Raw genomic sequence first — 12,921 nt, 5'->3', positions numbered from 1 at the left:
TCAAGGAGGAGGTTCTGAAGGCCTCTGTCAGAGCTTCTCAGCTGTCTGGTTGTGACATGATGAGGAGGTATTTTGTACTGTACAGTGGTATTTATATGGTGCTAATGAGGAGGTATTTTGTACTGTACAGTGGTATTTATATGGTGCTAATGAGGAGGTATTCTGTGCTGCACAGTGGTATTTATATGGTGCTGATGAGGAGGTATTCTGTGCTGCACAGTGGTATTTATATGGTGCTGATGAGGAGGTATTCTGTACTGCACAGTGATATTTATATGGTGCTGATGAGGAGGTATTCTGTGCTGCACAGTGGTATTTATATGGTGCTGATGAGGAGGTATTCTGTGCTGCACAGTGATATTTATATGGTGCTGATGAGGAGGTATTCTGTGCTGCACAGTGGTATTTATATGGTGCTGATGAGGAGCTATTCTGTACTGCACAGTGGTATTTATATGGTGCTGATGAGGAGGTATTCTGTGCTGCACAGTGGTATTTATATGGTGCTGATGAGGAGGTATTCTGTACTGCTGTCACAACCAGACAGCTGAGAAGCTCTGACAGAAGCCTTTCAGAACCTCCTCCTTGAGTTTTCTTTGTTGTGCTGTTCAGTTCCTCATCTCGTTAGCCTCTCTCAGCTGTCATGTAGTTGGACTGATTGCTTCTCTTTAAATTCCGCCCCATAATGCATTACTGGGCGGCTTATACTACTTCCTGGAGTGTGTGTGCATGCTGATCTCATTTCCCAGTCTGCTACTAAAGTTAAGTGCTGTACTTTTATCTGTTATTTTCTGTTTGCTGGATCCCAGGTGACCCTGACTCCCTCCGTGTCTGGTGTAGGGAGCTGGTGGTCGTGTCCCCTCACTATTGTAGGGTGTTCAGGGGTTATATAGTCGAGGTACGTGGATATGCAACCATCCACCTCTGGGATCTTTGCATAGGCTGAGCAGCCAGGGAAAGTGCCAGGTCTTGTGCAGGGGTCTCCCCTTGGTTCCTTTGCTTTGGATCCAGTGAGTCATATATGCATGTTGCTTTGTCTTGTTTCCTGTACACCGTCCGTGACAACTGCACAGTGGATTTTATATGGTTCTGATGAGGAGGTATTCTGTGCTGCACAGTGGATTTTATATAGTGCCGATTAGAGATGAGCGAATCAATGTGACAAAGTGGAATTCGATCCGAATTTCAGGAAACATTTGATTCGCACCAAATCCAAATTTCCTCACGCTTCGTGGTAACGAATCGCATTGTTTCCTAAAATGGCTGCTGCACGTGTGAGGACATGGAGCATAAAACTCTAGGAAGGCAGGATCACCCATAATGCTATGCATGCAGCCAATCAGCAGCCAGCCCTGTGATGTCACAGCACTATAAATAGCCTCAGCCATCTTAGATTTTGCCATTTTCTACTGTACTTAGTGCAGGGAAAGACATCAGTAGGCGCTAGGGACAGTGCTAGAAAAAACTTTATTGTGCTAAAAAAAAACTATTTTCAAGTGCAGGGAAAGGATAGGGAGGAATCATTCCACAGCATTTGTGTAGAACAGGGTTCAGTCGGGGAGGTTACAGCCTGGGGAACAGGAACAATCCTGTTACACCTTGCTGCACTGACTGCGGAGCCACATTGTCATTATACAGCTCTGTAATTCCAGCAAACCGTTCTTGTTATTGGGGTGCAAGTGCTGTGTGATACAGGCATTTACAGGGTTTATTACAAGGGAATATTTCTACGTCTTTTTTGCCCTTATTTACGGTGCACTTATTTGTTCTAAAGCATTTTTTTCCTTGCATTAGTGGGGAAAAAATGGCTTATTAGCCGTTGTGTGGTGAAGTTCGAAAATTACAGCCCTTTTTGTCGTATATTACTGTATATTTGCCATTCAGCGGTGCAGTTATATGTTCTAAAGCCTTTTTTGTCATATATTAGTGGCAAAAGTAAAGTATATTTGCCGTCCAGCGGTGCAGTTATATGTTTTAGAGCCCTTTTCGTGGTGTATTAGTCGCAAAAGAAAAATATTTTTTTCCGTCCAGTGGTGCAGTTATATGTTCTAAAGCCTTTTGTAGAGTGTATTAGTGGCAAAGTAAAAATACGTTTACCGTTCAGCGGTGCAGTTCTATGTTCTAAAGCCCTTTTTTGTGTGTATTAGTGGAAAAAAGGGCTTATTAGCCGTTGTGTGGTGAAGTGAGAAAATTACAAAGTTTTTTGGGGTGTTTTAATTTCCTTTTTATTTATTTACTTGATTTATGTTCTAAAGCCCTTTCTGCCGTATATTAGTGGCAAAAGTAAAATATATTTGCCCTTCAGCGGGGGAGTTATATGTTCTAAAGCCTTCTGTGGTGTGTATAAGTGTAAAAAAATAAGGGCCTATTTGCCGTTTAGCAATGCAGTTATACGTTCTAAAGCCCTTTTTGTTGTGTATTAGTGGCAAAAGAAAAATATATTTGCCATTCAGCGGTGCAGTTATATGTTCTAAAGCGTTTTGTGGCGTGTATAGGTGGGGGAAAAAAGGGCCTATTTGCCGTTCATCGGTGCAGTTATATGTTCTGAAGCCCTTTTTGTCATGTATTAGCGGCAAAATAAAAATATATTTGCCGTTCAGCGGTGCAGCTTTATGTTCTGATGCCCTTTTTGCCGTGTATTAGTGGCAAAAGAAAAATTCGCTTTTTAGCCACTGTGTGGTGAACTGAGAAAGCTACAGAGTTTTTGGGTGTTGTTTTAATTAACTTTTTATTTATTTATTTGATTTAACAGTATGTCAGACAGTGAAGTGCCAGTGCACAGGGGAGTGGCAGAGGTCTAAGGCTGGGTTGAGACCTGAGCGTTTTACAGCGCGCTCCTACGCGCTGTAAAACGCTCAACAGGCAAGAACCAATGATTCCCTATGGGAATGGTTCTCACCTGAGCGTTTTACAGCGCGTACGATCGCGCTGTAAAACGCCCGACGCCCCAAGAAGTACATGAGCTTCTTTGGGGTGTCTTGTCGCGCGTTCCCGTACATAGACTTCAGCGGGAACGCGCGACAATGGGCGTTCGCTTGTCTCTGTATGCGCGATTGCAAACACCCGTACAATCGCGCATACAGAGCGTACGTTTAAGTACGCTCAGGTCTGAACCCAGCGTAAATGTTTCTGGCACATGCACAGGACACAGCAGAGTAAGGGGCAAAGGCAGCAGGGGTCACTTCGAGAGGCCTGAGTTCCCAGTGTCAGCTAGCAGTCGTGTCTTTGCAGCGGACCGGACCGCAGGGGCAACATGTGAGGCTACGGTGGGCTGATGGGGGTAGTAGATGTCTGTACTCACAGTTAGCAGAGCCTCCCTGGGTCGGCATCCAATGATGAGGAAGACAGCACGAAATCCTCCGGGGCACTCTCTGTTGCAGGGAACACCAGCCAGATGGTGATTGAGGTCCCCTTGATGGAAATGGGTATTTTATGTGCTTTGGCGGCTGGGCCCCGGTGTTGTTCGTGATGCCAGCCCTGTTAGGTGCAATTAGGAGATTAGGTGGAATAAGGAGACCAAGTTTCCTAATAAACCCCCAGTACTTTAATTAAGCTGATCAAAAGGTCATCAATGTATGCAAAAGTGATTTACAGCAAGGCAGCTTTTACAGTGATTCTGATTAGTTCCCAGAAGTTGCATAAGGGGCAGTTTTCTATGACAATCAATATTTCTGCATTATTTTTCCAGACCGGAGGGATGTACTATGTCTGCTGTACTGTATAATCATATACTTCTGTATCCTCTCTAGGATTACTATGTTTCTGACAGATGGCCTTTCTGTTCTTGGTTATGGTGGGCAGCTTGTAGCCTAGAATCTCTCCACCTAATGCAAAGGAGCCTAGAGCCTGATAAATGACAGTTACCTTCCTTTGTTAATATTCTCACTCCCTCTCTGAGTTGCCTGGTTCCTCTGTAATCTTTCCCTTCTATGTGCTGGTACATGGAACTAACTTTGTAGTTTGCACAACTCTCCAAGATGGCAGCTGAGGTGCAGCTTTGTCCTAGGACATCCCACACACACTGACCTTCTTCTTCTTCTATTATAGGGTGTTCAGGTGTCATACAGTCGAGGCACAAGAGCATGCAATTATCTATCATAGAGATCTTTGCATGGGCTGAGAAGACAGGGAGAGCTTCAGGGCTTTAATAGGGGTCACCCTTTTGTTCCTTAGTTTCGAATCAAGCCAGTCGGATCCTTATTTGTAACTTCTTGTTTTCTGTTACAGCGTCCGTGACAGTGCCCTCACCTTTCCTCAACCTGCCTCTGTCCTTTTCTCTTCCCTTAGCCAGAGAAGTATTATATGCTGTGCTCAGCTCCACTATACAGCGAGGACAAGCTACTGGAGGACAGTCAGCAATTACTGGTCAGCCAAGATGTGGAGGAGACATCTGCTGCTTCCTCCACTAGGCGGGCAAGTAGTGATAAGGGAAGTGGCATGGGAGCTGGAGTTGCGAGCGGTCAGTATCCTGACCCAGAGACCGTTGAGAAGGACATCGGTGATGTGCAGATAGTACTCAATGATGACGATGTAGCCGATCGCACTTGGGAGTCAGGTGACGAAGGGCCTTCATCCTAATCAGGAGAAGAGGGTGGCAGATTGCATGTGAGGCAGCGGTGGAACCAGCAAGTCGCTAGCGTGACCAGGAGTCAGCAGGGTGGCAGCAGTGGGAGGTTGGTAGCCAAACGTGGCCGGGGTAGACCATCCGCTTTGCAGGAGCCTACCTGCCCAGGAAGTACCACGGCGCATGGGTTCTCAGAGGCAGCAGTGGTAGCAGTCAGTCAGTGCGTAGTGTTGGGGGTAAAATCACCTACTTTGCGGTGTGGCAGTTTTTTGTTAAGTCGCCGGAGAAGGTGAACATGGCCATATGTAGAATCTGTGTGCAGAAGGTGAAGCATGGACAGGGTGCCAATGCGTCAACATATGCAGCGTGATCATAAAGTAGCCTGGGAGAACCTTGGCTCTGATGTGCTGGTACAGCCTGCCGCAGCAAATGCTGCATCACCCAGTGGCGCGCACCTGGTTTCAGGCAGTCAAGGCTCCACCACCTCAGCCGAAGGGAGCTGTCTGTCCTTCCCATCATCTGCTTGTCCTGATGCTCCTGCTCCTCCTACTCCTCGTCAGTCATTCCGTCAGCAATCAATCACCGAAGCGATTGCCAAGAGACAACAGTAAGAGTGCACTTATCCAATGATGCAGAAGCTCAATGTGCTCCTTCCAAGTTGCTGGTGCTGCAGTCCCTCCCTTTCCAAGTGCTGGACTCTGCATCTTTCAGAGAACTGAAGGCTTGTGCCGAGCCGAGGTGGAGAGTCCCAAGCCGTCATTTCTTTGCCAAAAAGGCAGTACCAGCCCTGCACACACATGTAGAACAGATGGTGGGCCAGTCCTTGAACCTGTCAGTGTCTGCCAAAGTGCACGTCAGCACCGACATGTGGATTTGAAACTATGATCAGGGACAATACATGTCCTTTACGGCCCACTGGGTGAATGTGGTTCCTGCACAGCCACACCAGCAACTTGGCCAGGTGACACCACTTCCGTCTCCATTTTCTCATGCTGTTGGTCCTGCGACAATGTATGCCTCTGCCTACTCATCCTCCCCCGCAGGGAAAATTCACAGTGCCCCTCCAGCATATCACATGTGCAGGGCATGGCAGTGTCATGCTGTTCTGCACCTCCTTTGCCTGGGTGGACGGAATCACATAGGGGAGGAGCGGCTCCGTGTCCTTCATCAAGAAATCGAATTCTGTCTTTCTCTGCAACAACTCAAAATCGGAACTATGGTGACTGACAACGGGAAGAACATGGTGTCGGCGCTGAGTCAAGGAGGGCTGAGCCATGAGCCGTGCATGGCACACATGTTCAATCTGGTTGTCAAGCGGTTCCAAAAGTTTTCCACTCATCTGCAAAACATCCTAAAAATGGCCAGGAAACTTTGCATGCATTTCAGCCACTTGTACACCGCCAAACACACCCACTTTGTGCTGTAGCGACAGAACGGCATCCCCCAACATAGGCTGATATGCGACGTTTCCACACATTGGAATTCCACCCTCCATATGTTGGACCGACTATACGAACAGAGAAATGCCATAAATAGAGTTGAGCGAACACCTGGATGTTCGGGTTCGAGAAGTTCGGCCGAACATCCCGGAAATGTTCGGGTTCGGGATCCGAACCCGATCCGAACTTCGTCCCGAACCCGAACCCCATTGAAGTCAATGGGGACCCGAACTTTTCGGCACTAAAAAGGCTGTAAAACAGCCCAGGAAAGAGCTAGAGGGCTGCAAAAGGCAGCAACATGTAGGTAAATCCCCTGCAAACAAATGTGGATAGGGAAATGAATTAAAATAAAAATTAAATAAATAAAAATTAACCAAAATCAATTGGAGAGAGGTTCCATAGCAGAGAATGAGGCTTCACGTCAGCCACCACTGCAACAGTCCATTGGCATATATTTAGGCCCAGCACCCAGGCAGAGGAGAGAGGTCCCGTAACAGACAATCTGGCTTCATGTCAGCAGAGAATCAGTCTGCATGTCATAGCAGAGAATGAGGCTTCACGTCAGCCACCACTGCAACAGTCCATTGGCATATATTTAGGCCCAGCACACACACAGGCAGAGGAGAGAGGTCCAGTAACAGAGAATCTGGCTTCATGTCAGCAGAGAATCAGTCTGCATGTCATAGCAGAGAATGAGGCTTCACGTCACCCACCACTGCAACAGTCCATTGGCATATATTTAGGCCTAGCACACAGGCAGAGCAGAGAGGTCCCGTAACAGACGATCTGGCTTCATGTCAGCAGAGAATCAGTCTGCATGTCATAGCAGAGAATGAGGCTTCACGTCAGCCACCACTGCAACAGTCCATTGGCATATATTTAGGCCTAGCACACAGGCAGAGCAGAGAGGTCCCGTAACAGACGATCTGGCTTCATGTCAGCAGAGAATCAGTCTGCATGTCATAGCAGAAAATCAGGATTCACGTCAGCCACCACTGCAACAGTCCATTGGCATATATTTAGGCCCAGCACCCAGACAGAGGAGAGAGGTCCCGTAACAGACAATCTGGCTTCATGTCAGCAGAGAATTAGTCTGCATGTCATAGCAGAGAATGAGGCTTCACGTCAGCCACCACTGCAACAGTCCATTGGCATATATTTAGGCCTAGCACACAGGCAGAGCAGAGAGGTCCCGTAACAGACAATCTGGCTTCATGACAGCAGAGAATCAGTCTGCATGTCATAGCAGAGAATGAGGCTTCACGTCAGCCACCACTGCAACAGTCCATTGGCATATATTTAGGCCCAGCACACACACAGGCAGAGGAGAGAGGTCCAGTAACAGAGAATCTGGCTTCATGTCAGCAGAGAATCAGTCTGCATGTCATAGCAGAGAATGAGGCTTCACGTCACCCACCACTGCAACAGTCCATTGGCATATATTTAGGCCTAGCACACACACAGGCAGAGGAGAGAGGTCCCGTAACAGACAATCTGGCTTCATGTCAGCAGAGAATCAGTCTGCATGTCATAGCAGAGAATCAGGCTTCACGTCACCCACCACTGCAACAGTCCATTGGCATATATTTAGGCCTAGCACACAGGCAGAGCAGAGAGGTCCCGTAACAGACGATCTGGCTTCATGTCAGCAGAGAATCAGTCTGCATGTCATAGCAGAGAATGAGGCTTCACGTCAGCCACCACTGCAACAGTCCATTGGCATATATTTAGGCCTAGCACACAGGCAGAGCAGAGAGGTCCCGTAACAGACAATCTGGCTTCATGACAGCAGAGAATCAGTCTGCATGTCATAGCAGAGAATGAGGCTTCACGTCAGCCACCACTGCAACAGTCCATTGGCATATATTTAGGCCTAGCACACACACAGGCAGAGGAGAGAGGTCCAGTAACAGAGAATCTGGCTTCATGTCAGCAGAGAATCAGTCTGCATGTCATAGCAGAGAATGAGGCTTCACGTCACCCACCACTGCAACAGTCCATTGGCATATATTTAGGCCTAGCACACAGGCAGAGCAGAGAGGTCCCGTAACAGACAATCTGGCTTCATGTCAGCAGAGAATCAGTCTGCATGTCATAGCAGAGAATGAGGCTTCACGTCACCCACCACTGCAACAGTCCATTGGCATATATTTAGGCCTAGCACACAGGCAGAGCAGAGAGGTCCCGTAACAGACAATCTGGCTTCATGTCAGCAGAGAATCAGTCTGCATGTCATAGCAGAGAATCAGGCTTCACGTCAGCCACCACTGCAACAGTCCATTGGCATATATTTAGGCCCAGCACCCAGGCAGAGGAGAGAGGTCCCGTAACAGACAATCTGGCTTCATGTCAGCAGAGAATTAGTCTGCATGTCATAGCAGAGAATCAGGCTTCACGTCAGCCACCACTGCAACAGTCCATTGGCATATATTTAGGCCCAGCACCCAGGCAGAGGAGAGAGGTCCCGTAACAGACAATCTGGCTTCATGTCAGCAGAGAATTAGTCTGCATGTCATAGCAGAGAATCAGGCTTCATGTCAGCCACCACTGCAACAGTCCATTGGCATATATTTAGGCCTAGCACACAGGCAGAGGAGAGGTTCATTCAACTTTGGGTAGCCTCGCAATATAATGGTAAAATGAAAATAAAAATAGGATTGAATGAGGAAGTGCCCTGGAGTCCAATAATATATGGTTATGGGGAGGTAGTTAATGTCTAATCTGGACAAGGGACGGACAGGTCCTGTGGGATCCATGCCTGGTTCATTTTTATGAACGTCAGCTTGTCCACATTGGCTGTAGACAGGCGGCTGCGTTTGTCTGTAATGACGCCCCCTGCCGTGCTGAATACACGTTCAGACAAAACGCTGGCTGCCGGGCAGGCCAGCACCTCCAAGGCATAAAAGGCTAGCTCTGGCCACGTGGACAATTTAGAGACCCAGAAGTTGAATGGGGCCGAACCATCAGTCAGTACGTGGAGGGGTGTGCACACGTACTGTTCCACCATGTTAGTGAAATGTTGCCTCCTGCTAACACGTTGCGTATCAGGTGGTGGTGCAGTTAGCTGTGGCGTGTTGACAAAAGTTTTCCACATCTCTGCCATGCTAACCCTGACCTCAGAGGAGCTGGCCGTGACACAGCTGCCTTGGCGACCTCTTGCTCCTCCTCTGCCTTGGCCTTGGGCTTCCACTTGTTCCCCTGTGACATTTGGGAATGCTCTCAGTAGCGCGTCTACCAACGTGCGCTTGTACTCGCGCATCTTCCTATCACGCTCCAGTGCAGGAAGTAAGGTGGGCACATTGTCTTTGTAGCGTGGATCCAGCAGGGTGGCAACCCAGTAGTCCGCACAGGTTAAAATGTGGGCAACTCTGCTGTCGTTGCGCAGGCACTGCAGCATGTAGTCGCTCATGTGTGCCAGGCTGCCCAGGGGTAAGGACAAGCTGTCCTCTGTGGGAGGCGTATCGTCATCATCCTGCCTTTCCCCCCAGCCACGCACCAGTGATGGACCCGAGCTGCGTTGGGTGCCACCCCGCTGTGACCATGCTTCATCCTCATCCTCCTCCACCTCCTCCTCATCCTCGTCCTCCTCGTCCTCCAGTAGTGGGCCCTGGCTGGCCACATTTGTACCTGGCCTCTGCTGTTGCCAAAAACCTCCCTCTGAGTCACTTCGAAGAGACTGGCCTGAAAGTGCTAAAAATGACCCCTCTTCCTCCTCCTCCTCCTCCTCCTCCTGGGCCACCTCCTCTTCCATCATCGCCCTAAGTGTTTTCTCAAGGAGACATAGAAGTGGTATTGTAACGCTGATAACGGTGTCATCGCCACTGGCCATGTTGGTGGAGTACTCGAAACAGCGCAACAGGGCACACAGGTCTCGCATGGAGGCCCAGTCATTGGTGGTGAAGTGGTGCTGTTCTGTAGTGCGACTGACCCGTGCGTGCTGCAGCTGAAACTCCACTATGGCCTGCTGCTGCTCGCACAGTCTGTCCAGCATGTGCAAGGTGGAGTTCCACCTGGTGGGCACGTCGCATATGAGGCGGTGAGCGGGAAGGCCGAAGTTACGCTGTAGCGCAGACAGGCGAGCAGCAGCAGGATGTGAACGCCGGAAGCGCGAACAGACGGCCCGCACTTTATGCAGCAGCTCTGACATGTCGGGGTAGTTGTGAATGAACTTCTGCACCACCAAATTCAGCACATGCGCCAAGCAAGGGATGTGCGTCAAATTGGCTAGTCCCAGAGCTGCAACGAGATTTCGCCCATTATCACACACCACCAGGCCGGGCTTGAGGCTCACCGGCAGCAACCACTCGTCGGTCTGTTGTTCTATACCCCGCCACAACTCCTGTGCGGTGTGGGGCCTGTCCCCCAAACATATGAGTTTCAGAATGGCCTGCTGACGTTTACCCCGGGCTGTGCTGAAGTTGGTGGTGAAGGTGTGTGGCTGACTGGATGAGCAGGTGGAAGAAGAGGAGGAGGAAGCCGAGAAGGAGGAGGTGGCAACAGGAGGCAAAGAATGTTGCCCTGCGATCCTTGGCGGCGGAAGGACGTGCGCCAAACAGCTCTCCGCCTGGGGCCCAGCTGCCACTACATTTACCCAGTGTGCAGTTAGGGAGATATAGCGTCCCTGGCCGTGCTTACTGGTCCACGTATCTGTGGTTAGGTGGACCTTGCCACAGATGGCGTTGCGCAGTGCACACTTGATTTTATCGGATACTTGGTTGTGCAGGGAAGGCACGGCTCTCTTGGAGAAGTAGTGCCGGCTGGGAACAACATACTGTGGGACAGCAAGCGACATGAGCTGTTTGAAGCTGTCTGTGTCCACCAGCCTAAATGACAGCATTTCATAGGCCAGTAGTTTAGAAATGCTGGCATTCAGGGCCAGGGATCGAGGGTGGCTAGGTGGGAATTTACGCTTTCTATCAAATGTTTGTGAGATGGAGAGCTGAATGCTGCCGTGTGACATGGTTGAGACGCTTGGTGACGGAGGTGGTGGTGGTGGTGTTGGTGGTACATCCCCTGTTTGCTGGGCGGCAGGTGCCAACGTTCCTCCAGAGGCGGAGGAAGAGGCCGAGGCGGCAGCAGCAGAATAGGCCGAGGCGGCAGCAGCAGAAGAGGTAGCAGGGGGAGCCTGAGTGACTTCCTTGGTTTTAAGGTGTTTACTCCACTGCAGTTCATGCTTTGCATGCAGGTGCCTGGTCATGCAGGTTGTGCTCAGGTTCAGAACGTTAATGCCTCGCTTCAGGCTCTGATGGCACAGCGTGCAAACCACTCGGGTCTTGTCGTCAGCACATTGTTTGAAGAAGTGCCATGCCAGGGAACTCCTTGAAGCTGCCTTTGGGGTGCTCGGTCCCAGATGGCGGCGGTCAGTAGCAGGCGGAGTCTCTTGGCGGCGGGTGTTCTGCTTTTGCCCACTGCTCCCTCTTTTGCTACGCTGTTGGCTCGGTCTCACCACTGCCTCTTCCTCCGAACTGTGAAAGTCAGTGGCACGACCTTCATTCCATGTGGGGTCTAGGACCTCATCGTCCCCTGCATCGTCTTCCACCCAGTCTTGATCCCTGACCTCCTGTTCAGTCTGCACACTGCAGAAAGACGCAGCAGTTGGCACCTGTGTTTCGTCATCATCAGAGACATGCTGAGGTGGTATTCCCATGTCCTCATCATCAGGAAACATAAGTGGTTGTGCGTCAGTGCATTCTATGTCTTTCACCGCTGGGGAAGGGCTAGGTGGATGCCCTTGGGAAACCCTGCCAGCGGAGTCTTCAAACAGCATAAGAGACTGCTGCATAACTTGAGGCTGAGACAGTTTCCCTGGTATGCATGGGGGTGATGTGACAGACTGATGGGGTTGGTTTTCAGGCGCCATCTGTGCGCTTTCTGCAGAAGACTGGGTGGGAGATAATGTGAACGTGCTGGATCCACTGTCGGCCACCCAATTGACTAATGCCTGTACCTGCTCAGGCCTTACCATCCTTAGAACGGCATTGGGCCCCACCATATATCGCTGTAAATTCTGGCGGCTACTGGGACCTGAGGTAGTTGGTACACTAGGACGTGTGGATGTGGCAGAACGGCCACGTCCTCTCCCAGCACCAGAGGGTCCACTAACACCACCACGACCATGTCCACGTCCACGTCCGCGTCCCTTACTAGATGTTTTTCTCATTGTTATGGTTCACCACAACAACAAATATATTATTTGGCCCAATGTATTGTATTCAAATTCAGCGGGATATAAATTTGAGGCCTAGTATTTAGGCGCTGGGTGACCGGTATGGATTTAGTGACAGAATTAGACTTGGAAATGCACAGAAGCGTGTGTGTGAAGTTATTCTGAATGACCCTATGTGCACCTTCAATATGATCTACCCTTTTAGGGATAGATTTCAAATAGCTCTGATATAGCAGAAACGACTAAATTATGAAATTGCTAAATTGGGAATTGTATTTCAACCCAGAACAAAAAATGTGCTTTGACGGACACTAAATAACTTTCCCAGCCAGAACAGTACAGCGGTAACGACAGATTTAGCGGGATATAAATTTGAGGCCTAGTATTTAGGCGCTGGGTCACCGGTATGGGTTTAGTGACAGAATTAGACTTGGAAATGCACAGTAGCGGGTGTGTGTGAAGTTATTCTGAATGACCCAATGTGCACCTTGAATATTATATACCCTTTTAGGGATAGATTTCAAATAGCTCTGATATAGCAGAAACCACTAAATTATGAAATTGCTAAATTGGGAATTGTATTTCAACCCAGAACAAGAAATGTGCTTGAACGGACACTAAATAACTCGCCCAGCTACAGCACTAAGGACAGATTTAGCGGGATATAAATTTGAGGCCTAGTATTTAGGCGCTGGGTGACCGGTATGGGTTTAGTGACAGAATTAGACTGGGATATGGCCAAAAAATGAACA

The sequence above is a fragment of the Bufo gargarizans genome, chromosome 3 (assembly GCF_014858855.1).
Source record: "Bufo gargarizans isolate SCDJY-AF-19 chromosome 3, ASM1485885v1, whole genome shotgun sequence".
NCBI lineage: Eukaryota > Metazoa > Chordata > Amphibia > Anura > Bufonidae > Bufo > Bufo gargarizans.
This window is presented reverse-complemented; position numbering follows the sequence as displayed.